General features: G+C 47.3%; 1 long non-coding RNA gene and 1 other non-coding gene across 2 annotated transcripts in view; both read right to left on the bottom strand.

The window, feature by feature from the left end:
• Nucleotides 1–6,304, bottom strand: part of LOC141082270 (uncharacterized) — a 28,192-nt gene extending 21,888 nt beyond the window's left edge. Inside the window, exon 1 of the long non-coding RNA XR_012230483.1 lies at nt 6,029–6,304. This is a non-coding gene — a long non-coding RNA (uncharacterized lncRNA). The remainder of the gene's footprint in view (nt 1–6,028) is intronic.
• Nucleotides 6,305–23,624: 17,320 nt separating this feature from the next.
• TRNAL-CAG (transfer RNA leucine (anticodon CAG)) lies at nt 23,625–23,707 on the bottom strand. The gene has a single exon. It is a non-coding gene; the product is annotated as a tRNA-Leu (tRNA).
• Nucleotides 23,708–25,228: the final 1,521 nt, after the last annotated feature.

The following is a 25,228-nucleotide window of genomic DNA, read 5'->3' on the forward strand; positions in this document are numbered from 1 at the left end:
CTCTCCAAACGTGACATGGCATCCAATCTGAATTCCAGCCAATTTTGCATTGAAAAAGTCAAACGGCGCTCCTTCCCTTCTGAGCTCTGTCATGCGCCGAAACAGTGGTTCCCCCCCACATATCAGGTATCAGCGTACTCAGGACAAACTGCACAATAACTTTTGCAGTCCAATTTCTCCTGTTACCCTTGGTAAAATAAAAAAAATTGAATCTGAAGTATTTTTTTTGTGAAAAAAGTTAAATGTTCATTTTTTTAAATATTCAAAAAATTCCTGTGATGCACCTGAAGGGTTAATAAACTCCTTGAATGTGGTTTTGAGCACCTTAAGGGGGTGCAGTTTTTAGAGTGGTGTCACTTTTGGGTATTTTCTATCACATAGACCCCTCAAAGTGGCTTCAAATGTGATGTGGTCCTAAAAATAAAATAGTGTTGCAAAAATGAGAAATCGCTGGTCAACTTTTAACCCTTATAACTTCCTAACAAAAAAAAGTTTTGGTTCCAAAATTGTGGTGATGTAAAGTAAACATGTGGGAAATGTTACTTATTAAGTTTTTTGTGTGCCGTACCTCTGTGATTTAAGGGCATAAAAATTCAAAGTTGGAAAATTGCGAAATTTTAAAAATTTTCGCCAAATTTCCGTTTTTTTCACAAATAAACGCAAGTTAATTGAATGAAATTTTACCACTAACATGAAGTACAATATGTCACGAGAAAACAATGTCAGAATCACTGGGATCCATGGAAGTGTTTCAGAGTTATTACCTCATAAAGTGACAGTGGTCAAAATTGTAAAAATTGGCCTGGTCATGAACGTGCAAACCACCCTTGGGGGTTAAGGGGTTAACTGACCCAATTTAGAAAATAGGCATAAATGGATCAAAGCTAAAGCGGAATTTGACCTTTAGCTGGACAGACTAGAAAGAATAAGGGGGAACCAAAAAACATCTGAATTTTTAGATACGGTAAGGCTAGTTTCACATTAGCGTTTTTTTGCGCAGCGCATCGTGCGCATAAAAAACGCAAAGAAAAACGCAAAACAAACGCGCGTTTTTTTAACATCATGCGCACGCTGATGCGTCAAAAAAACGCAGCGTTGCTTGCGTTTTACATGCGTTTTTGCATGCGTTTGCTTTTTTTTATGCACATGCGTTTTTAGGTGTGACATTTTTTCCATTGTCTAGAGAACATTCTAGACTTGTTTCACTCAAAAACGCATGCGCAAAAAAACGCAACCGTGCGCAAGACCATGCTCACGCATGCGTTCCCATAGACTTCAATGTGTTGTTTTTGCGCATTCCGTGCGCAAGCGTGCGCATGCGTTTTTTTGCCGAGACAGGGCGCACCAAAAAATCCAACATGTTGCGTCTGGCGCGCCTGGCGCAAAAGACAAAAAAATGCATGCGCACGAAAACGCAACCGTGCGCAAGACCATGCGCACGTCATGTTAAACATAGGTGCGCAGTGCGCATGCGCACGGGTGCGCACGATGCGCAGCGCACAAAAGCGCAAATGTGAAACCAGCCTAATAAGGCTGGTTCATTATTGGCTCGCTTGGCAAAAGGTCGAACACCTATGATATTTATAGGTAGCTTGAATGATCACAAAGGTTCACCACAAACAGACCCAAAAATCATAAATGACAGCTGGCATAAATACTATAACACATTGTATGAACAAGAACCAGTAGATGGAGAAGAGGGGAAGACATTCCTAGACAGATTATCCCTCCCAACAGTCTCAGAAGGTGAGAAAGATTCAACTCTACAATAAGAAAGGAAGAGATAGTGGACACTATTAACTCCCTGAAAAATAGCGAGGCCCCCGGACCAGATGGGCTGCCAGGGGAGTTCTGCAAAACATTAGTAGAAGAGGTTTCTTCTCCACTGGTGGAAGTTTTTAATCAAATCCTAAAAGAAAAGGTATACCTGCCAACAGGAAATACGGCTAATATTAAAGCACACTACCATGTAAAAGTTTAGGGTCACTTAGAAATTTCCTTATTTTTGAAAGAAAAGCAGTTTTCTCTAATGAAGCTAACATTAAACGATTCAGAAATACACCCTATACATTGTTAATGTGGTATATGACTATTCTCGCTGCAAACGTCTGGTTTGTAATGCAATATCTTCATAGGTGTATAGAGGCCCATTTCCAACAACCATCACTCCAGTGTTCTTATGGTACTTTGTGCTTGATAACTGTGTAAGAAGGCTAATGGATGGTTAGAATACCCTTGAAAAACCTTATGCAAGTATGTTAGCACAGCTGAAAACAGTTTGGCTGATTAGAGAAGCTATAAACCTGACCTTCCTTTGAGCTAGTTGAGAATCTGGAGCATTATATTTGTTGGTTCCATTAAACTCTCAAAATGGCCAGAAAAAAAAGAACTTTCATGTGAAACTTGACAGTCTATTCTCGTTCTTAGAAATTCTATATAAGAAATTGCCAAGAAAACTGAAGATTTCGTACAACGGTGTGTACTACTCCTAGAGCAAAAACAGGCTTTAACCATAGTAGAAAGAAAAGTAGGAGGCCCCACTGCACAACTGAGTAACAAGTACATTAAAGTCTGTAGTTTGAGAAATCGATGCCTCACAGGTCCTCAACTGGCAGCTTCAATAAATAGTACCCACAAAACGCCAGAGTCAACGTCTACAGTGAAGAGGCGACTCCGGGATGCTGGCCTTCAGGGCAGAGTGGCAAAGAAAAAGCCATATCTGAGACTGGCTAATAGAAAGAAAACATTAATATGGGCAAAAGAACACAGACATTGGACAGAGGAAGATTGGAAAAAAGTGTTATGGACAGACGAATCCAAGTGTGAGGTGTTTGTATCACACAGAAGAACATTTGTGAGACGCAGAACGACTGAAAAGATGCTGGAAGAGTGCCTGACGCCATCTGTCAAGCATGGTGGAGGTAATGTGATGTCTGGGGTTGCTTTCTTGCTGGTAAAGTGGGAGATTTGTACAAGGTAAAAGGGATTTTGAATAAGGAAGGCTATCACTCCATTTTGCAACGCCATGCCATACCCTGTGGACAGAGTCTGATTGGAGCCAATTTCATCCTACAACAGGACAATGACCCAAAGCACACCTCCAAATTATGCAAGAACTATTTAGGGAAGAAACCGGCAGCTGGTATCCTATCTGTAATGGAGTGGCCAGCGCAGTCACCAGATCGCAACCCCATTGAGCAGTTGTGGGAGCAGCTTGACCGTATGGTACACATGCCAAAGGTCTGCAATGCTGAAATTGCTGAAAAGGGAGCATTCTTTGACGAAAGCAAAGTTTAAAGGAGAAAATTATTATTTCAAATAAAAATCTTTTTTTCGAACCTTGTCAATGTCTGGACGAGATTTTAACCCCTTACAGACCGCTGACGGGATAGTACATCAGCGGTCAGTATCTTCTGCTTTGATGTGGGCTCCGGTGGTGAGCCCACTTCAAAACCTCGACATGTCAGCTGTTATAAACAGCTGACATGTGCCGGCAAGAGGCGCGGGCGGAATCAAGATCTGCCCGCGCCTATTAACTAGTTAAATCTCACTGTCAAACACTGACAGCGGGCATTAAACTAGTACTTCCGGCGTCCAGCCGGAAATGAGCGTATCACCAACCCCCGTCACGTGATCGGGTGTCAGCGACGCGTTGCCATGACAATCAGAGGTCTCATAGAGACCTCTATGGTTGTTGCCGTCAGATTGCTCATAGCAATGCTGTATTACTGCTACATATGGGCGATCTGCTCATCTCCCATATGTAGCAGAGCCGATCAAGTATGGCATGCTTCTACTCTCCCTTGGAGGCTATTGAAGCATGCCAAAAATAACAAAAAAGTGTTTAAAAATGAAAGAAAATAAAACATAAAAATTCAAATCACCCCTCTTTCGCCCCAATCAAAATAAAATAAAAAAAAAATCAAACCTACAGATATTAGGTATCCCCGCATTCAGAATCGCCCGATCAATAAAAAAAGGATGAACCCGACTGCTAAACGGCGTAGCGAGAAAAAAAATCATATGACAGAATTACGTTTTTTTTGGTCGCCGTGACATTGCATTAAAATGCAATAACGGGTGATCAAAAGAATGTATCTGCAAAAACGTGGTATCATTAAAACCATCAGCCCGGTACGCAAAAAATAAGCCCTCACCAAGCACAAGATCACGAAAAATGGAGATGTTACGGGGCTTGGAAAATTGTGCTTATTTTTTAGCAAATTTTGTATTTTTTTTCACCACTTAGATAAAAGAGAACGTAGACATGTTTGGTATCTATGAACTCGTAATGACCTGGAGAATCATAATGGCAGGGCAGTTTTAGCATTTAGTGAACCTAGCAAAAAAGCCAAGCAAGAAACAAGTGTGGGATTGCACTTTTTTTGCAATTTCACCGCACTTGGAATTTTTTTCCCGATTTTGAGTACAAGACATGGTAGAAGCAATGGTGTCGTTCAAAAGCACAACTCACCCCGCAAAAAATAACCCTCACACGGCCATACTGACGGAGAAATATACAAATTATGGCTCTGGAAATAAGGGGAGCGAAAAACGAAAAAAGCTCCGTTTATTAAAGGGAATCTGTCACCCCATTTTAGCCCTATCAGCTGCGGCCACCGCCATCAGGGGCTTATCCACAGCATTCTGTAATGCTGTAGATAAGCCCCCGATGTAACCCGAAAGGTAAGAAAAACACGTGAGATTATACTCACCGGGGGGCGGGGGGTGTTGCAGTCCGGTCCAGGGCCTCCCATCTTCATACGATGACGTCCTCCTCCTACCTTCTCCCTCGGCTCCTGTGCAGGCGTACTTTATCTGCCCTGTAGAAGGCAGAGCAGAGTACTGCAGTGCGCATGCGCGGGACCTCTGTGACCTTCCCGGCCCCTCGCACTGCAGTACTCTGCTCTGCCCTCAACAGGGCCAATAAAGCACGCCTGCACAGGAGCCGAGGGAGAAGTTAGGAGGACATCATCGTATGAAGATGGGAGGCGCCGGACGGGAAGGAGACACCAATCGGACCGGACTGAACGCCGGGGTGAGTATAATCTAACGTGTTTTTCTTATCTTTAGGTTACATCGGGGGCTTATCTACAGCATTACAGAATGCATTACAGAATGCTGGAGATAAGCCCCTGATGGCGGCGGCCCCAGCTTATAGCGCTAAAATGGGGTGACAGACTCCCTTTAAGGGGTTAAATTAATTTGGCAACTCAATAGATGAATAAAAGTCAGAGTTTTCATGGAAAACAAAATTGTCTGGGTGACCCCAAACTTTGGAGCGGTCGTGTATTACACAAGCGATTCCCCTGAGGATTAATAATCCTCCCTGCCCCCTAGATGAGTCCCCAGAGGTGGAGGGGGTAACATGGGGCCACTTGTGGGGTCTCTGCTGTTCTGGTGTCAGAGCTCTTCACACGGCGTCCACCGTCTATCCCAGCCACAATGGCGCCCCTTCCCTCCTGAGGAGTGTCCGGCCCCTTATGGGGTATCGGCGCTCAGGGGAAATTGTGGAACAAGTGGTTTCTGTTTTCTCCTCTTCTCCCGTGTGATAATTACAGACTTGGGGACGGAGCGACATTTTACTGGGAACATTTCATTCCTCCGCTCAATGTTACACAATTCTGTGACCCCTGAGGGTTAATAATCCTCCCTGCCCCCTAGATGAGCCCCCAGAGGTGGAGGGGGTAACATGGGGCCACTTGTGGGGTCTCTGCTGTTCTGGTGTCAGAGCTCTTCACACGTCACACGGCGTCCGCCGTCTATCCCAGCCACAATGGCGCCCCTTCCCTCCCGAGCCTGTGGGGTATCGGCACTCATTAGACACGGCGCACTGTGCGGCCTCAGCGCTCCTGTCACCTTTAGGACAATGATATATTTGGGGCTAAAGTGACATTTCTGTGAGGAAAACAGTAAAATTGTCATTTCTTCCTTCCACATTGCTGAAATTCCTGTCACACTGTCCGAATTCAGAGATTGTCCTGTCAGAAAGGAGAAGACAGGGGGCGGAAGGGTTAATAGGACTTACAGGAGGAACCGGCCCAGAAAGCAGAAGGTCCAGGAGCGTCCGCCACATATATGACTGCTCTGTGCACACAGGACCTGTGGTGACGTCATGCCCATGTGACCAGAAGGGGCGGCGCCACCTCCTCCATAGAGCAGACGGGAGGAAGCTGTGGCCCCGCCCACACTGTCCAGCATCTCCCCATAGGAGAGAAGTGTGGACGACAGGAAGTCACACCGTCACCAGGGGGAATGCAGCTTGTGGCCCCTAGAGGGGAATTTTCTTCATCTTATTCCAGAAGCCATGTTTTACCAAACTGAAGCTTTTTTTTTTTTATTCAGAATTTTTTTTCCCCCTTTTTTTTTTAGTTTTTTTTTTTTTACAGATTTAATGACAAAACTTAAAAATAAATAATAATAAATTTTATTTTTATAGCGCTGACATATTCCGCAGCACTTTACATTTCAGAGGGGACTTGTACAGACAATAGACATTACAGCATAACAATAATCACATAGATTATAACAGATACCAAGAGGAATGAGGGCCCTGCTCGCAAGCTTACAGTCTATGAGGAAAGAGGTAGACACGAAAGGTGGGTGGTAACAGTTGCCCTGATTGTATGGACCAGCCATAATGTTAAGTGTGTAACAGTACAGACACAGAGGGCTAATGGATGCATAAAGCATGTGGGAACATGACGCGGGGAACCTGGTTATGGTAAAACTTTTGGCTGTGCCACACAGGGATAGATTAGGTTAATGTGTTGAGGCGATAGGCCAGTCTGAATAAATGTGGTTTTCAGGGCACGCTTAAAATTGTGGGGATTGGGGACTAATCGTATTGACCTGGGAAGTGCATTCCAAAGAATTGGTGCAGCACGTGTAAAGTCTTGGAGACGGGAGTGGGAGGTTCTGATTATTGAGGATGCTAACCTCAGGTCAGCAGAACGGAGGGCGCGGATAGGGTGGTAGACTGAAACGAGGGAGGAGATGTAGGGTGGCGCTGAGCCACGGAGAGCTTTGTGGGTGAGGACTTCCCGCCTCTCTCCACGCTCCCAGCATCTTCCGGTCCCAGTAATCCTTTGCGAGAATGACTGCAATGACGTCTCGGTCTCGGACCGGACGATGCCGGGAGCGTGGAGAGGCGCGGAAAGGCTGCGTGGGACGCCGGAAGATGAGAATAACAATATTTTTTTTGATTATTTTTTACATTCTTTTACTACTGATGCTGCATAGGCAGCCTCAATAGTAAAATGTTGGTCACACTCGTCAAACACTATGTTTGACGAGTGTGACCAACCTGTGAATCAGTTCTCCAAGCGATGCTCCAGATCGCTTGGAAAACGCTAGCATTCCGTAAGCTAATTACGCTTGCAAATCGCTAGTTTTTCCACGGGAAAATCGCGGGAATTTAAAATGCGATTTTCCCGCGGAATGGAATTCCGGAATTCTTGCGGTAACTTCCGTGGGAATTCCGCTATGTGTGAACTTAGCCTAACGATTGTCGAGGAATATGATCCCGGCTGCAGCATTCTAGACAGATTGGAGGGGGGAGAGTTTGGTAAGAGGGAGACCGATTAGAAGAGAGTTACAATAGTCAAGACGAGAATAATAAGAGAAACAGTGAGGCTATGTGCCCACGTATGCAGAAAATTTCTGCTTCAAAATCGGACTCCTTCCCAGAAAACGCGCGTTTTATTTCCGCGCAAAAACCGCGCGTTTATGCGTTTTTTTCCATGTGTTTTCTGACTCATAGGAAAGAGCAAAAACGCTGACTTTTCTGCAAAATTAATGAGCATGCTGCATTTTTTACCGTGAAGCGTTTTTCGCGGAAAAAAAGCGCATCAATGTGCACAAAATGTGTGGACTTCATTTAAAACGAATGGGATGCTTCTTGTATGCGTTTTTGAAGCATTTTGACCTGGACAAATGCTTCAAAAACGCTTACATGGGCACACAGCCTAAGAGTTTTTGTGGAGTCAAAAGTAAGAAAAGGTCGAATTCTAGAAATGTTTTTGAGGTGCAGATAACAAGAGCGAGCCAGTGATCGGATGTGGGGGGCAAAGGAAAGCTCGGAGTCAAGTATGACCCCAAGACAGCGGGCATGTTGCTGGGGAGTAATAGTGGAACCACACACGGAAATGGCAATGTCGGGTATAGGTACATTAGCAACGGGAGGAAACACAAGGAGTTCAGTCTTTGACAGGTTCAGTTTCAGATATAGTGAGGACATGATGTTAGACACAGCGTTTAGACAATCACTGGTGTTTTCTAGAAAGGCAGGCGTGATGTCAGAAGAAGAAGCGTATAATTGGGTGTCATCAGCATAGCGATGGTACTGGAAACCAAATCTACTGATTGTTTGACCAATCTACTGATTGTTTGACCTGATCCTTGAGGAACCCCAACAGTAAGGGGAAGATGAGAGGAGGAGGAACCTGCAAAAGATACAGTAAAGGAGCGGTCAGAGAGATAGGAGGAGAACCAGGAGAGAACGGTGTCCTTGAGGCCAATGGAACGGAGCATAGTGAGGAAGAGCTGATGATCCACAGTGTCAAATGCTGCAGAGAGATCCAAGAGAATTAGCATGGACTAATGACCATTTGATTTAGCTGTTAGTAGATCATTAGAGACTTTAGTGAGGGCAGTTTTAGTAGGGCGTAAAGAACGGAAACTGGATTGGAGAGGGTCGAGAAGAGAGTTATCAAAGAAATAGTAGATAAGACGGGAGTTGACAGGCAATCCAGGAGTTTAGAGATGAAGGGAAGATTAGAGACAAGTCTATAGTAAAGCCCCCGTTACACACTGTGATATCGCTAGCAATATTGCTGTAAAGTCACCGATTTTGTGACGTTGCAGCGATATTGCTAGCGATATCGCTGCATGTGATACTTACCTCCGACCGGCTCCCCCGCTGGTTATTGCTGATCGCGCGAGAAGCTCCTGGATCATTTCTCATCGCCAGCTTCCTGCGGCGCTTCCTGCTGTGACGATGAGCGACGCGTGGAGCCGGGCGGGAGGACGCAGGATCGCCGCGTCTGACAGGTAAGTAGCGATCCCCGTCCCCTGCGATGTCGCTGGTGAGATCTGCCTGTGTGGCAGCGATCCTGACCGCATCATATCGCTGGTCAGGATCGCTGGTGAGTCGCTAGGTGTAACGGTACCCTTAGCGGCACAGTTTTGGTCGAGGGATGGTTTTTTTAAGTAGTGGATATATGATGGCATGGTTAAATGAGGAGGGAAAGATACCAGAAGAGAGAGAGAGGTTATTTTAGTTAGGTGAGGGGTGAGAGCAGGGGAAAGGGACTGGAGGAGATGTGACAGAAATGGGTCACTGGTGCAAGTAGTTGGGTGAGATGATGCAAGGAGCCTGCTTACTTCTTCTGTGACTGGTTCAAAATCATAGAGTGCGCTAGATGCAGTGGGGGAGGGAGGACTGTTATGGATGAGTCACCGAAGGAGGAAAAAACAAAAATAATAGCTAAGTCCAGAAAACCAGAGAAGTTGGAAGCTATCGGATTGCAGACCCCTGAACCTATCCACAACAACTAGCAGTAGCCGTGGGGGGTTCCTACGGTGCCTTAGACCCCTCGATCACAGCCGGAGAACTAAATTAGCCTAAAGACAGAAAGGGGAAATCTAAACTGCCCCAGAGCAGACCCCAAAGGAATAGGCAGCCCCCAACATATAATGACTGTGAAGCAAGATGAAAAACACTAACACAGATAGAAAGATAGTTTGAGCAAATGATGGAGCCCAAGCTAACTAAATAGGACAGGATAGAAAAGCTGCTGTCTGCAATCCGCAAAAACCCTATCCAAAAATGAACCAACAGACTAATAGGAAAAACAGGCCCTGAAGTCACTAGGCTTCAAAAAGACTATATCAGCACTTAGGTATATTCTGAAGACAGAGCCAGAGATCAACAGATCAGAGACAAAAATGGAATTCAGCTCACCCCCGGCCGGGGATGGCTGAACTCCAAAAAACAAGGCAAACAAAACCAGAACTAAAGTGTACAAAAGGCAGAGCAACACTTAGCTTTGAGAAGCAGAAATCAGACTGGTCTCCAAGAATCCAGCAGGAATTCACCAGCGAGGCAGCAGGGCGTCGGCTGCCTTATATCCAGTCATCAGTTCCTGTGACCCAGTCATCATCTACCTGCTCAGCTGTTTGGTGATCAGCCTCACTACCTTCCTTCGCCAGAAGAGGGAGTTCATCAGACCTCACTGGTGAAGGGAAAAATGAACTCACAACAGAGGACAGTGCATGGTATGAGGTGATAGGGAGATAATTTCCTGTCCGAGCTGGTCAATTTTTTCTTTGAAGTAATTCACCAGATCGTTAGGTTGAAGCTCCGTGGTTGGGGCCTGTACTCTTGGGTTGAGTAAAGAATGAAAAGTGTCAAAGAGACGTTTAGGGTTATTGGACAGTGAGGTGATGAGCGTGTTGAAATAGGTTTGTTTTGAGATGTGAAGGGCAGTGTTGTATGTTCTAAGCATAAACTTATAATGGATGAAATCTTCGTGTAGATTGGATTTTCTCCAGACGTTCAGCGCACCTGGAGCGCCGCTGCAGGAAACGTGTTTGCAGGGTATGCCAGGGTTGTCGCCATCTGTGTTGTGGTGGTCTATGTTTAGGAGGTGCAAATTCATCCAGGGCACTTTGAAGTGTTTCATTGTAATGTTTCAATGCAGAATCAGGACATGAGAGGGAGGAGATAGGGGCCAATGAAGACTGCAAGTTCTCCATAAGTTTCTGGGTGTTAATGGCCTGTATGTTTCTATAAGTATGGACAGTGGGGGTGACCTGAGCGGCCTGGCAGTTCTTGATAGAGAATGAAAGAAGGTTGTGGTCAGAGAGCGGGAGAGGGGAGTTTGCAAAATCATCCATGGCACAAAGCCGAGAGAAGACCAAGTCGAGGGAGTTTCTGTCTCCATGCATTGGAGAATTAGTAAGCTGCGAAAGGCTGAACGAGGAGGTTAGAGATAAAAGGTGAGTAGCAGATAGGGAGAGGGGAAGAGCAATGGGGATGTTGAAATCGCCCATGATGAGGGTAGGGATGTCACAAGAGAGAAAATGTGGAAGCCAAGTGGCAAAATGATCCAGGAACTGATGGGAGGGGCCGGGAGAATGATATACCACCGCCACTTGCATTGAGAAGGGGGTGTAGAGTCTGACGGCATGGACCTCAAAAGAAGAGACAAGTGAGGGTACTTGAGGGATAACCTGAAAGGTACATTTTGGTGATAGGAGCAGACCAACGCCTCCACCTGCTCTAATAAAATACAATGCGGCGAGGAGCCCTGCTGTGAATAACGCTTAAAAGCAGCTACAAATATGATAAAACTGCATAAAAAGGGCATCTAAGTGGGCACCGAAGGGCGTTACTGAAAGGGTTAAATGACTGAACCCGGCCCGAATGGGTTATGACCATGAGAACTGGCATGAAAGCCAGCAAATAGCCATGGTATCTCCATTTCACCTAATCTTGAAAGCTGGCCACTGGAAGGGCATGGTGAAACCAGAGTTACACAGTGTAAATCACTACAGGGTGGGCCATATATATAGATGCACCTAAATAAAATGGGAATGGTTGGTGATATCAAATACCGGGCACACCCAAGGATTTTTGGTGCAAAAAAAATCAGAATTTTAATATATACAATAGCCACTAGTTACAAACGTTTCAGTCGTGATAGACCTTCATCAGTGTACTAGGGTTAGTTTCTAGATGCTAGTGTGAGTAAATCACAAATAGTAGCCAAAGATCGGGTAAAGAGTGTAGTACGGAACATAGGGAGGTGACAACTCCCTGTCTTGCGGTGGATACTGTGACATAGGATACCTGGCATATACCTATTTTGGCATACTGCAGGTCACTGACCACCTAAGTTCCGGGCTACACTCTTTACCTGATCTTTGGCTATTTGGCTACTATTTGTGATTTACTCACACTAGCATCTAGAAATTAACCCTAGTACACTGATGAAGGTCTATCACGACCGAAACGTTTGTAATTAGTGGCTACTGTATGCATTAAAATTCTGATTTTTTTGCACCAAAAATCCTTGCGTGTGCCTGGTATTTGATACTTGGTTATAAGGTTTGGGAACCTACTGTGTGGCACCTCCCTGTTTGGCTGTGCTAACATTTATTCCTATATGGTTGGTGATATCAACTTCCTGTTTGTGGCACATTAGTATATGGGAGGGGGAAACTTTTCAAGATGGGTGGTGACCATGGCGGCCATTTTGAAGTGGGCCATTTTAGATCCAACTTTATAAATGGCCCACCCAGGTGTATCCATATAAATGGCCCACTCTGTATATAAGGCCAGAGAAACATAACTAAGACAGAAGCAGAAACCTGGGTACCTGTACACGTGTACAGTGTTGTAATACCTGCACAAGTGGGGACGCCCATGCAGTGTTGTGAATTTCCCAGGGGTTCTCTGTCTTGGTGCATCTCTGATATTCCAGATGGATGATGTTTAAAAGCTTCTTGGTGATGATGTGAGTATACAGTATGTAGTTAATGTTTATATGTGCTTAATCATTATATGTATTTAATCTTTATATGTACTTAACCTTTGTATCTTAAAATATACAAAAGTGTACAATCATACAATCAGTGTACAATCAGTGTACAAGTGTACAATTGTACAATTGTACAAGTGTACAAGTGTACAATCATACAATCAGTGTACAATCAATCAGTGTACAAGTGTACAATCATACTATTCAATTATACTATTCCTTTAATTTTGTACTTTAAAATAAGTAGTAGCCTTATTTAAAGCCGTATCTGAACCTTAGTGTAATAACTTGTTAATATAGCATAGTATATGTGTATGTATGCATGGTATATGCCTGGATGTGTATATATGCATGGTATATGCCTGGATGTGTATGTATGCATGGTATATGTGTATGTGTTAGGTTGAACAATAAGCAAAGCTCCCAACAGTCCCGATTCTCGCGGGACAGTCCTGTTTTTGACACCCCCAACCCGCGTCCCGCCCGGGACGCTATTTTTCCCGCATTGCACTGAGCCGCCATGCCCCACCATTCACCGACCCCATGATCCTCACCCTCCCAGAGAGCCACCGCAGCCTGCAATTGTTAGGGACGGCGGAACGCACTAAATATAAATTAACGTAAAGTGTGTTCGCTGCCCGGGATCCACCGTGCAGAAGGTGTTAACACTGCTGCTAGCTGATGTCGGACGTACAATATGGCGGTATAACGCACGCGGGTTGAACGTCACCCAGGTGCACTGAGCGATCTCTGTTTTACTCACAGAGATGCCTTAAGTGCAAAACACAAAAGGGCTGAGCCTGTTAGCATCACAGGTCTCAGAGGAGTGCACGCATGGCATATGGTCACAGGAGCTGGGCCCTAGGCAGAGGATCAGCGTCCGTCTAGACCTACCGTGCGTGCGGCGTCGCAACTGCGGACGCCAAAAGGAGCTGCAGACTGCAGCGCGGCGACAGACACTGCCGCTAGTCGACAATGCCCAAGAGGGGCGCACTGTCGGACGCTAGTACTGTGTAGATGCTTATTGTGGCTAGAGCTTGCCACTGGCTGTTACTGACGCTAAAGCTAAGTGTGACGCCCCTGAGGCTCAGTCGCCACAGAGGTACTGCACCTTGCTCTCTCTCCAAGGTGGGGTACCCCACCATCCAAGTAAGGTGGGAACTCCCTTTCTACACTCCAACACTCGCACCCCACACAACAGGGTAGTTCTGCACAACCACATTGTGGCTCCATGCTCAGAGGGTAGCAGAGCACCTTTGGTGGTTCCCCGCTTGGAACACTGGATGTGCTGGGAGGTGGGTGGAGTTAAGATACATAAAAGAGTGGGAAAGTATAGGATGTGAGGTTCAGTCTGACAGAAGGTCGGGAGGGTAGGAAGTCACTCAGACAGGAGTGAGGATCCCTGGAAGAAGGGATGGAGGAAGGAGTGCTGCAGCTGCCTCAGTGATCTGAGCCACCTGGCACAGGAAAGGAACAGAAGGAGAAAGACATAAAACTGAAACCTAAGCTTCCATAAGAAAGAAAGACAAGTACGGAACAAAGGAGTAGAGAGAACAGAGAGGACGTGGGTTAGAAGAGGAACCCTGACTATAGGTTCTCAGCGCAAGGCTGGGGCCCGATCCCCGAGGTTGTATGGACACTTATGGTTCTGCAGCAGACAACGGTGGAGTAGATGGCTGTAAATGCACTACTCCCATCTAAGACTTGGGGCACAACAGCAATTGTATAGGGAGCCGGGACTCAGGAGGAGGGAGTCCCCGAAGCAGGCTACAGCTGTCTGCCGTACAAGTAGGTTCTTGGGAACATCTGACAGGAGGAACTCCAGCGTACCACGGTACTGGAGATCTTCACACTTCAAGGAGCTATAGAGGAGACGTTCAGGAAAAGCACATAAGTTGGCGGAGTGTGGAGGGGAGCTTTCCATCTTGCCTGAGGTTGACTGGGTCCCTGACCTGGAGAACACGGCACAGAAGCGGGCACTACTGACTGTGAGTAAAGCCTTGGAACTACATGCCCTGGTGTCCTCCATTCCTTCCTGCGTCCGTCTGCCTGACACTGCTACATCCCCTGCGCCGGACACTACACCATCAAAGTGTCCCCACATCTACACTGCCCTGGGACAACAGCCCTGCCTGTGGAGGGCTATACCATCATTGCTGCATCACACCATCTGTCCCAGAGGATCGCTTTGCAGCGTCGGCTTAACACCTCCCTTGCCGAACACCACAGGTGGCGTCACAAACTATTCCATTCCATTACACCATTCACATCCCCGCCATTGACTTGGGCGCCCAGGGCCACCGCTGCTGTGACACATCCCACTGACACCGGCCCGGTACCCCACGGCCCTGGGAGGGCGACCCACTAAGTCCCTATACACACTCATAATATCAGAGGGAGGGGATCTTAATGAGTCATTCGCAGGTTCATGCAACCATCATCATTCACACAGTAGCAACTAGAGACTATACTAGCGCATGGCTGAGCGGCCATGCGAACCTTTTATAGCCAGGACTTTCCGGAAGCTTCCAGATCCCTGAGATGGACCAATCAGATCTGGAGAAGGATCTGGACATGTGGCTCCCGTTCTGCAATGGGAGATTGTCTCGTGAGCATGCTCAGTGGAGCGACAGAAGGACTTAGCCTCTGGAGCGATTTGCTGCTGAGCAGACTGCATTGCCATTGCTGACCCAAAGGTGGCAGCAATAGCCAGCCCCACAGAGCAGGTCTGGGCAGAGTGTCTGGGAAGCTGGGATTGCTGAGCAATCTCCTCTGCGGTCGGTCGGTCGAAAGACAATGGGAGACTGCAGAATGTGAGGCTCTGGATTCCTGTAGAACCGCAGCAGGAACGCGACACCTAACATTACCCCCCCTAGGGCCCCCTTCCCCTTGAGCCTTCCAATCCACCAAATAAAGTTTTTTGCCACGTACCACCTTGTGTCCCACAGAGGCATAGGCCTCAGGCTCGTCCGAAGACAAGTCTGACTCCGCAGATGACTCGGAAAACAGGGACATGTGAACAGGTTTGAGAAGGGACACGTGGAAGGCGTCAGGGATGGCTAAGTCGCCAGGAGAAGTTGGAGCGGGGCACCGATGTGTGTCGACGGGCGTCTTCACTCACTTTAGAGGATAGAGTGACATGCGGGGTGCGACCCAGACTGTCGCGAACCTCCATTGCCCGGTCTGCCACCGGCAAGGGATACAGTAACCCAGCCAGCCTCTGTTTAGAGGAGCTGCTCCGAGCATAAGAGGCGTATGCCTGAATGTATTTTTTAGCGTCCCGAGCCCTGTGCGGCCACCAATAAGAGCTTGCCAGGAGTTTTGTGGTCTGCTTGTAGCCAAAGTGACCATCCACCCTGGACGCGTGTGCCCACGTGAGAACCTTGGACCGTAGATGAGGCGGGACAAAGGTCTTGCCTGGCAGCAGTGACTCGAGGACGACCGGAGCCACGGTCTTCAGATTCCCAGTAGGTGGCGCGGAAAGATCTGCAGGCACCTCCGCAGAGGCTACTTGGACGACTCCCCCCATGCACTTTCCCACACAGTCTTTGCTCCATTCTATTATTCTCCCCGAGGAGAACTCTATATGAGGGGAATGGCAACAGAGCCAGGGAACCCCGAGGAGCACCTGATCGATGCCCTCTGGCATAATGAGCAGGGACACCGTCTCCCGATGAAAAGGTGGAATTGAGAGCTTAAAGGGGTGCTGTTTGGTGGGTAATCTGGGATGATAAGGTCGACCCGTTTACCACCCTGATGGGTACTGAGTGAGGAAGTGGTACCAATGGGATAGCGTGCTGTTGGGCGAAGAACGAGGACATAAAGTTCCCTTCTGCCCCGGAATCCATTGTGACCTGTACCTCCCAGGAGGAATCACCGCTATCTAACATCCCTTGGAGCGCTGGATTGGGGGAGACGGTCTCCATAGCGAATAGACCCTCACCAATTACCAGTGGACGTGGTCGTTTTTTCGGCCGCTGCGAACACCTGTTAGCCACGTGACCAGACTGTCGACACTGGTAACAGCGTGTGGAGCGTTGTGCCGGCCGTGTCTTGAGACCGGCGTGGGACACCTCCATGGGCTCTGGAGGTAAACTCTCTTGCTCAAGAGGTTCTAGAGGTTCAAAGAGGTTGGGAGCCAAGCTAATCTTCCGTCTGGATTGAGCACGCTCCAGCCCGCGCTCCGAAAAACGGAGATCGATGCGGGTGGAAATAGCAATCAGCTCTTCCAGACTTATGGGAACCTCCCTGGTAGATAGAGCATCCTTAACATGCTCCGCCAAACCTCTCCAGAACACAGGGATGAGGGTTTTATCAGGCCATTCCAGCTCGGAAGCCAGTGTCCGGAAACGGACGGCGTACTGGCTGACCGAGAGGGATCCCTGTGTTAATGCTAGTAACTGGAGAGAGGTGTCGTGAGTGACCCGTGGCCCCAAAAAGACCTGCTTCAGAGATGTTAGGAACTGAGCAGTGGTCCGAATCACAGGGTCACCACGCTCCCACAGTGGCGTGGCCCACTCCAACGCCCTGCCCGACAGAAGGGAAACGATAAACCCCACCTTAGCCCGCTCTGTAGGGAATCACGCGGCCAGTAACAAGCTGGATAGAGCACTGGCTCACGAAACCCCTGCAGGAGGCAGTGTCACCAGAAAATTTATCAGGCAACGGGAGGCGGCAAACTGTCGGTGCAGACGTGGACACATGCGAGACAGCCTCTGCGACTGACTGCACAGCAGCCTCAGTAACCTTCACAGCTGAGGCGGAACTCTCGAGAGTCGCCAACCTGCCCTCCAGCTGCCGAATGTACTGCAATAGCTGCTGCTGGTCCGCCATTACTAGCCAGACCCTGGCGCTAGTATAATGTTAGGGACGGCGGAACGCACTAAATATAAAATAACGTAAAGTGCGTTTGCCACCCGGGGTCCACCGTGCAGAAGGTGTTAACACTGCTGCTAGCTGATGCCGGACGTACGATATGGCGGTATAGCGCACGTAGGTTGAACGTCACCCAGGTGCGCTGAGCGATCTCTGTTTTACTCACAGAGATGCCTTAAGTGCAAAACACAAAAGGGCTGAGCCTGTCAGTGTCACAGGTCTCAGAGGTGTGCACGCACGGTATATGGTCACAGGAGCTGGGCCCTTGGCAGAGGATCAGCATCCGTCTAGACCTACCGTGTATGCGGCGTCGCAACTGCGGACGCCAAAAGGAGCTGCAGACTGCAGCGCAGCGACAGACACTGCCGCTAGTCGACAATGCCCAAGAGGGGGCGCACTGTCGGACGCTAGTACTGTGTGGATACTTATTGTGGCTATAGCTTGCCACTGGCTGGCGCTGACTCTAAAGCTAAGTCCCTATACACACTCGTAATATCAGAGGGAGGGGATCTTAATGAGTCATTCGCAGGTTCATGCATCCATCATCATTCACATAGTAGCAGAGTGGCCATGCAAACTTTTTATAGCCAGGACCTTCCGGAAGCTTGCAGATCCCTGAAATGGACCAATCAGATCTGGAGAAGGATCTGGACATGTGGCTCCCGATCTCCAATGGGAGATCGTCTCGTGAGCATACTCAGTGGAGCGACAGAAGGACAGCCTCTGGAGCGATTTGCTGCTGAGCAGCCTGCATTGCCATTGCTGACCCAAAGGTGGCAGCAATAGCCAGCCCCACAGAGCAGGTCTGGGCAGAGCCTCTGGGAAGCCGGGATTGCTGAGCAATCTTCTCTGCGGTCGAAAGACAATGGGATACCGCAGAATGTGAGGTTCTGGATTCCTGTTGAACCACTGCAGGAACCCAACACCTAACAGTAATGATGTGGCTGGGCTGTGTGTTCTGTACGCACAGGACCTGTGAGAGGGGAGGAGTCAGGGTTCACATGATCAGGGGCCTCTGTGTCTGCACTCTGCAGGACTCTGCTGTGCTGGTTGTCTTGGTGCTGGATGAGGTAAAGTTTCTGTGTGGGGTCAGGAGTGCTTTACAGGGTGGATGTAGCAGAGCTGTGTGTGTACAGAGCAGAGCCGTGTGTGTATGAAGTGTACAGAGCGAAGCCACATGTGTACAGAGCGGAGCTGCGCGTGTGTGTGTGGGGCGTACGGAGTGGAATCACGTGTGTATGGAGCCGCGTCATGTGTGTATGAGGTGTACAGAGCGGAGCTGCACATGTATGAGGTGTACAGAGCAGAGTTGTGTGTGTACTTGGTGTATGTAGCGGAGCCATATGTGTATGGGATGTACAGAGTGGAGCCAAGTGTGTACAAGGCATACAAAGCAGGCTTTTCCCAAAGGACACAGGAGTACATGGCGGAGCACTTTAAAACTTGCACATGACAGTCCACCAGAAGTGATGTACTGGAAATTAGGTAAATTCAAGAGGAGATTGTGACGGAACCAGGAATGCTTCGGATCCATCACCATGTACTTCTCCGACAGTGCGGACAGCAGGATCGCCTTGGAATCGGGGATGTTGGCCATGTGAGTGGATCATGATATGTCCTGCACCGGGAGGGTCAGGTGGGCGTTACAATGGGAGCTGGGCTGCTATAGAATCTTTCTTTCTCATTCTATGTTCTGTCTTTCCCTCTATTTTTCTTTCTCCCTCTCTGGTCTTTCGTTCTCTAATCTTTCTTTTTTTCTTTCTCTCTCACTGTTCTTTCTTTCTTTTTCTTTCCTCTTTCTTTCTTTACTTCTTTCTCTCTCTCTGTTCTTTCTCTGTCTCTGTGTTATTTCTTTCTTTCCCCTCTTTCTTTCTCTCTGTTCTTGCTTTCTTTCCCCTCTTTCTCTCTGTTCTTTCTTTCCCCTTTCTCTCTCCCTGTTCTTTCTTTCTTCCCCTCTCTCTTTCTCTCTGTTCTTACTTTTGCTCTGTTCTTTCTTCCCCTCTTTCTTTCTGTTCTTTCTTCTTTCTCTCTCTGTCCTTTCTTCTCTTGCTGTTCTTCCTCTCTGTTCTTTCTTTCTCTCGCTCTCCTTTCTCTGTTTTCTTTTTTCTCTCTTTCTTTTCTCAGTACCTGTCAGTGTGCCTATAGTACCAGCCACTGTGCCCATAATGCCAGCCACTGTGCCCTCTTTACCAGTCAGTGTATTCAGCAGTGCTAAATGGGTGCAGTTGGGCATGGACATGAGTGTGAATAGTTGTGAAATGGGTGTGGTCAGGGGCGTGGCCTAAATTTTGCCACGGCTCGCTGTGCGCGCCGCATTATTTTTCCCTCTTTTCCTTCTTCAAAAGTTGGGAGGTATGCAATAAGAAATGTTCACTAGTTGCATGCTCCTGGCCAAATGGATACTGATTAGTGTGCAATAAAAAATCACACCAGAGACACAGGCGGATGTAACCTCTCTTCGATCAATCTATGGCACAACTCCAAGAGCTTTATTAATCCAAACATAGGTTTATATATCCCCTGTAAGGGGGCTCTAAAATGGGAGTGATCGGATGTATTCCATTGGTTAGTGGGTTGGGCAGTGAGCTAGTCCGTGGGCGGATCCATAAGGTAATCTGGCTGGGTTGGTCCATGAGGTCATCAGAGTGGGCGTCATCGTGGGCGGATCCATGAGGTCATCAGAGTGGGCGTCATCTTGGATACCAGCACATGGTGTGTGGTGAAACAGGAAATGGCAGCTATCTTTAGTGTCCCACTTTGATCTGAAAAAGCTCATGTAAGGTGAAATAATACACTTTATGGGTAGTTCTCAATCTCTTATGTCGAGGTTATTTAAGTATTTGATCTTAAGGCTCTCCTCAACATATGTATGCATGGTATATGCCTGTATGAATGTATGATGGTATATGTGTAGATATATGCCTGTATGTGTAAACATGCATGGAATATGTGTATGACTGTATGTATATGCATTGTGACACTTCGACTATCTGTGGACGGGGAATACTCACTTGGCCAGTCGTTGAGGCATACGCTGGGACACTCAGGGTTAAAACAAAAGTCCAATCGATTTATTAATACTGAGCATAAACCGAATCTCAGGTACTTGGTAACTTGCAGCACCCCGTGCACTGTTCGGCTCTACAGTACCCATGGACCTCACTGAGTCTTTGTGTACCTAACACGGATTAGTGTCCATTAACTGCCCACAGGTTCCTCGATACCTCTTATCCTCAGAGGCATCCTCTCCCGAGGTATACCACAGGTTTTCTCTCTCTGGCACAGCCTAGCCAGCACTGCCCGTGCACAAACACACAGACTCCATCTTGGGTCTTCAGACACACCCCCTTGGGTGGGGTATGTAGGTGTCTGGATCCACCCATCTCTCCAAGTCACCTGGAAGCCTTCCCAATGTATATTAACCTTCAGCAGTACATCTGCTGAGCAAAACAAGCCCAGGCTTCCATCACAGGGCCACCCACCTCTGTGATACATACCGCCCATTAACCACATGGACACTCGCCATACCACATACCTCCCCACTCTGCCTAAGGCTCCGAGGCTTGGCACTTGCTATTACCCGACCAGAAACCCATCTCAGTCGCCTCTGAAAGTCACACCGTCTGTCAAAATCGGGCCGAATCACTGAACCCTTTTGGAACTATCCGTCGTCCGACTCCTTCACCTCCTCTGATAGTGTTGCCCCTTTGTTGGACCACCCCCATCCCTGGCGGTCAGTACAGTGTGGTGATTCCCTGACACCTATACCTTCTGTCTGGTCTGACCCTTTGTCACCACGTCTGCTACAGGGGTTTCCTGCCTAGGTCACGCATCACTGAACTCACAGAAGAGTCACTACTTCTAACTCTTCCTTGTCCTCTTCCATCAGGCCACTTTCGGTTGTCTCTCTATTGACAGTTTCTCCTTTTGTCTTTATTACCCAGAGAGGAGTCGTTCCATTTATCTTCCGGTTGAGTACTTCAAGCCTTTAAAGAAACCCTCGTCTCTCAATACCTCGAGTTGAAAATGGCCGCCATCTTCTTCGTCTTTCCTGCAGCTGTTTATTAATTTGCAGTCTCTCAAGTGTCAGCTGCTCTACCACTCTTAGGTACGCCATGCGATGTTCCAGGAGCATTCGGATATTCTCAAGGCTCTAGATTGATCCGACAAGGAAGAATGGAACCATCCCACCTTCACCAGCTACCTGGGCTTCATCATCAGCCGGAATCCTCACTCTAGCCACAGCAGACTTATCTACGATATAAGCACCTCTATATTTTCCAATATGGCCTTGTTCACTGATTGACACGTTGACAAGTGACCTCTGAGCTCAGAGACTTCCTTCTCCAGCTCATCAACTCTGTACTCAGCCACTTGTCTCAGGTCCTTTTCTCGCTCGACATGGTCTCTTATTGTCTCTTTAACCATCTCCACTTCGTGAGCCTGTTCCCTTTTGGCTAGCACGTGTCGGACCATAAATTCATTAATTAAAGTTTCAGATGGGGCAGCTTGCCAATCCACTCTCTGCTGCTTCAGAGTTCAACCTATTTCTTCATCTGCAGGTTAAGATTTTTGTGGGTCTTCCCTCCATTACCATCAACCACCCCTAGGGCCTCAACAGGGCTCTCTGAAGAGTCAATGTTCTCGCTCCCAGACTCCATCTCTCCACCCTCGGGTTCTCTGGAGTTCTCACCCCCTACTGTCCTGTTGTCACACGCCTCAGTATAGTTCCCTTCCTCTTCCAGAATTTTGGCACAGTTGTCATTTTCCACCACCTCTGAGGCAAATGAACCACCAGTCCACTCTCCATAACCTTTGTGGGTTTTCACTCCACCTGCACTCTCTGGGATTTCTCCTACCACGATCTTTGCTGAGGCATCTCCACCATCACAATATGTCAGTTTAATTTTCAGCACATCAACTGTTACCTCTGTGCTGGGGTTTGTCAGCGGCAATGTGACCTCTTTATCTAGGACATTAAGTTTGTTTGCACCTGACCCCGTCTCTTCTTCAGAGTGTTCAGCCTGACCTGCCTTTCTGCAGCCGCCATGTCCCTGGCGACCAGGGGAACCCTTGCCATTTTTACTCGAGTCCACCTTGCCGCACTCTCTTCAGACATTTCCCTCTCCTCCCTCAGTTCCCAAAACCATTTAAAGTCCCGGCCTTTTACAATAGGGAATGGCAAGTCCAGGACTACAGGGACGTCATGGCTGGTAATAATCGTGGGTGTCTCAATCTTTATTTTTTTATATAGCGCTAACATATTCCGCAGCGCTTTACAGTTTGCACACATCATCACTGTCCCCGATGGGGCTCACAATCTAAATTCCCTATTAGTATGTCTTTAGAATGATTACTCTGGACACTAGATAATTCCTAGGGACCCCATGGATGCTGTGGACTTCCATCTTCCTTTTGGGAATCAGATAGATTCCCGTCTACACCACCACACTTCCTCCTCCAGCCTCTGTCTTCCCCCCTCCAGCCCCTGACGCCCCCCCCTCCAGCCTCCTTCCTAATTTAGAGCTTTTGTTTTTTTTATCAGCATAAATTGTCATTTAAGAAACGATTGTCCATTCAAGAAGAGATTTGTGTTGGCAGATTATCCTAGGAAAGCGTGTTAGATGATAATAATCGTGCTGCCCATCTCACCCGACGAGCAAGCAGCACCCTTGTTCGTTGGGTGAATTGACCTTTTAAGGGAGCCCGACGTACTCACTAAATTGTCCCTATCCCTAAGTTTTTTTGGATGCAGATTGCTCTCACACGAGTGTTTTTTTGATTTGGAAAAGAAATAAATGAGGATGGAGAATCAAAACTTTAAGGCTAAAAAATATACTCACACATATATACACCAACTGTATAGACACACATATAAATATTTATGGTGTATACATTAGGCTATAAGACCTGGAGACTGTTATTACACATGCTGCCACTAGGTTTATTTTCTTTTCTTTAAAAAAAAACAAAAAAAAAAAAAACTGTCGCTGTCAGGAGTGGGATTCGAACCCACGCCTCCACGTGGTGACTGCAGACGCTGAACACGCTCCCTGGTGCACAACAGCTTGCACCTCCAGGGACCAGTACTGCTGCTGTCAAGGAGTGGGATTTGAACCCACGCCTCCACATGTGGTGACTGCAGACGCTTAACACGCTCCCTGGTGCGCAACAGCTTGCACCTCCAGGGACCAGTACTGCTGCTGTCAGGAGTGGGATTCGAACCCACGCCTCCACGGGAGACTGCAACCTGAACACAGTGCCTTAGACCACTAGGCCATCCTGACTGCTGACATTGACATGCTCCCTGGTGACACAAGAGTTTGCACCACCAGGGACTTCAGTACAGATCTGCTGTCCAAATCAGACATTGGGGCCCCTGGTGGGACTTCTGGCAAAGCCAGAGGGGACATTGGGATGTCATTTGAAAGCTAATTACCAGACTGAGGTGAGGGAGCAGTTCTTGGGGCTGTGTGGTGCTCTGTTGGGCATTTGTGCACCCTCAAGCCTGCACCACAAGGACCACTTTTATCCATGGACAGCCAGGCTCTGACCCCCTGAATTCAAATTCCATTTGGAGCAGGGGGACAAGTGATGTTGCTGTATGTAGGTGGCCTCCTGGATGATGTTCCTGCCAAGCTTGATTTGCCTGACCCCTTCTGCAGAGTAGTTAAGGGGATTGAGAACCCCCAAGACTGCCCCAGACTGAAAATGTCTTTTCAAATCTGCTGTCCAAATCAGACATTGGGGCCTCTGGTAAAGCCAGAGGGGACATTGGGATGTCATTTGAAAGCTAATTACCAGCTTCTTTTTCATTACTTTAGTTCTGCAGACAGATGGTAAACGCCATTGTCTGTAAAGACCCCGTTACACACTGCGATATCGCTAGCAATATTTTTGAACCCCTCTCCATAATCTTTGAAAATTCTTGGAGAACAGGAGAAGTGCCAGAAGACTGGAGAAGAGCAAATGTTGTTCCTATCTTTAAAAAGGGGAAGAAGGTGGACCCAGGCAACTATAGGCCGGTGAGTCTGACTTCTATACCAGGAAAGATCTTTGAACAAATTATTAAACAACATGTATGTCAATACCTGGATAAGAATGAAGTGATTAAACAGAGTCAGCATGGGTTTCTAACTAATAAGTCATGTCAGACTAACTTAATTTCCTTCTATGACGGTATCACTGATTGGGTGGATCAAGGAAATGCTGTAGATATAGTATATCTTGACTTCAGCAAAGCATTTGACAAAGTCTCTCATACAATCCTTATTGAAAAAATGACTAAGTATGGAATGGACAAGGCAACTGTTAGGTGGATTCATAACTGGCTTAGTGATCGGACCCAAAGAGTGGTCGTAAATGGCTGCACATCCAGTTGGAAGAATGTCTCAAGTGGGGTACCACAGGGCTCTGTCCTGGGCCCTGTATTGTTCAACATCTTTATCAACGATTTAGATGATGGAATTGAGGGTAAACTGATTAAATTTGCTGATGACACAAAGCTAGGAGGGATAGCTAATACTAGAGAAGAGAGAGAGGATTCAAAAAGATTTAAATAAACTGGAGAAGTGGGCAGCAACTAACAGAATGGTTTTTAACAGGGAGAAATGCAAAGTACTACATCTGGGCAATAAAAATGAAAAAAGCATATATAGAATGGGAGGAATAGGGCTAAGTGACAGCACATGTGAAAAAGACTTGGGTATACTAATAGATCACAGACTGAATATGAGTCAACAGTGTGATGCAGCAGCAAAAAAGGCAAATGCAATTCTAGGATGTATTAACAGAAGCATACAGTCTAG

Source organism: Dendrobates tinctorius, unplaced genomic scaffold (genome assembly GCF_039654945.1).
Source record: "Dendrobates tinctorius isolate UK_male_01 unplaced genomic scaffold, ASM3965494v1 ptg000017l, whole genome shotgun sequence".
Lineage (NCBI taxonomy): Eukaryota > Metazoa > Chordata > Amphibia > Anura > Dendrobatidae > Dendrobates > Dendrobates tinctorius.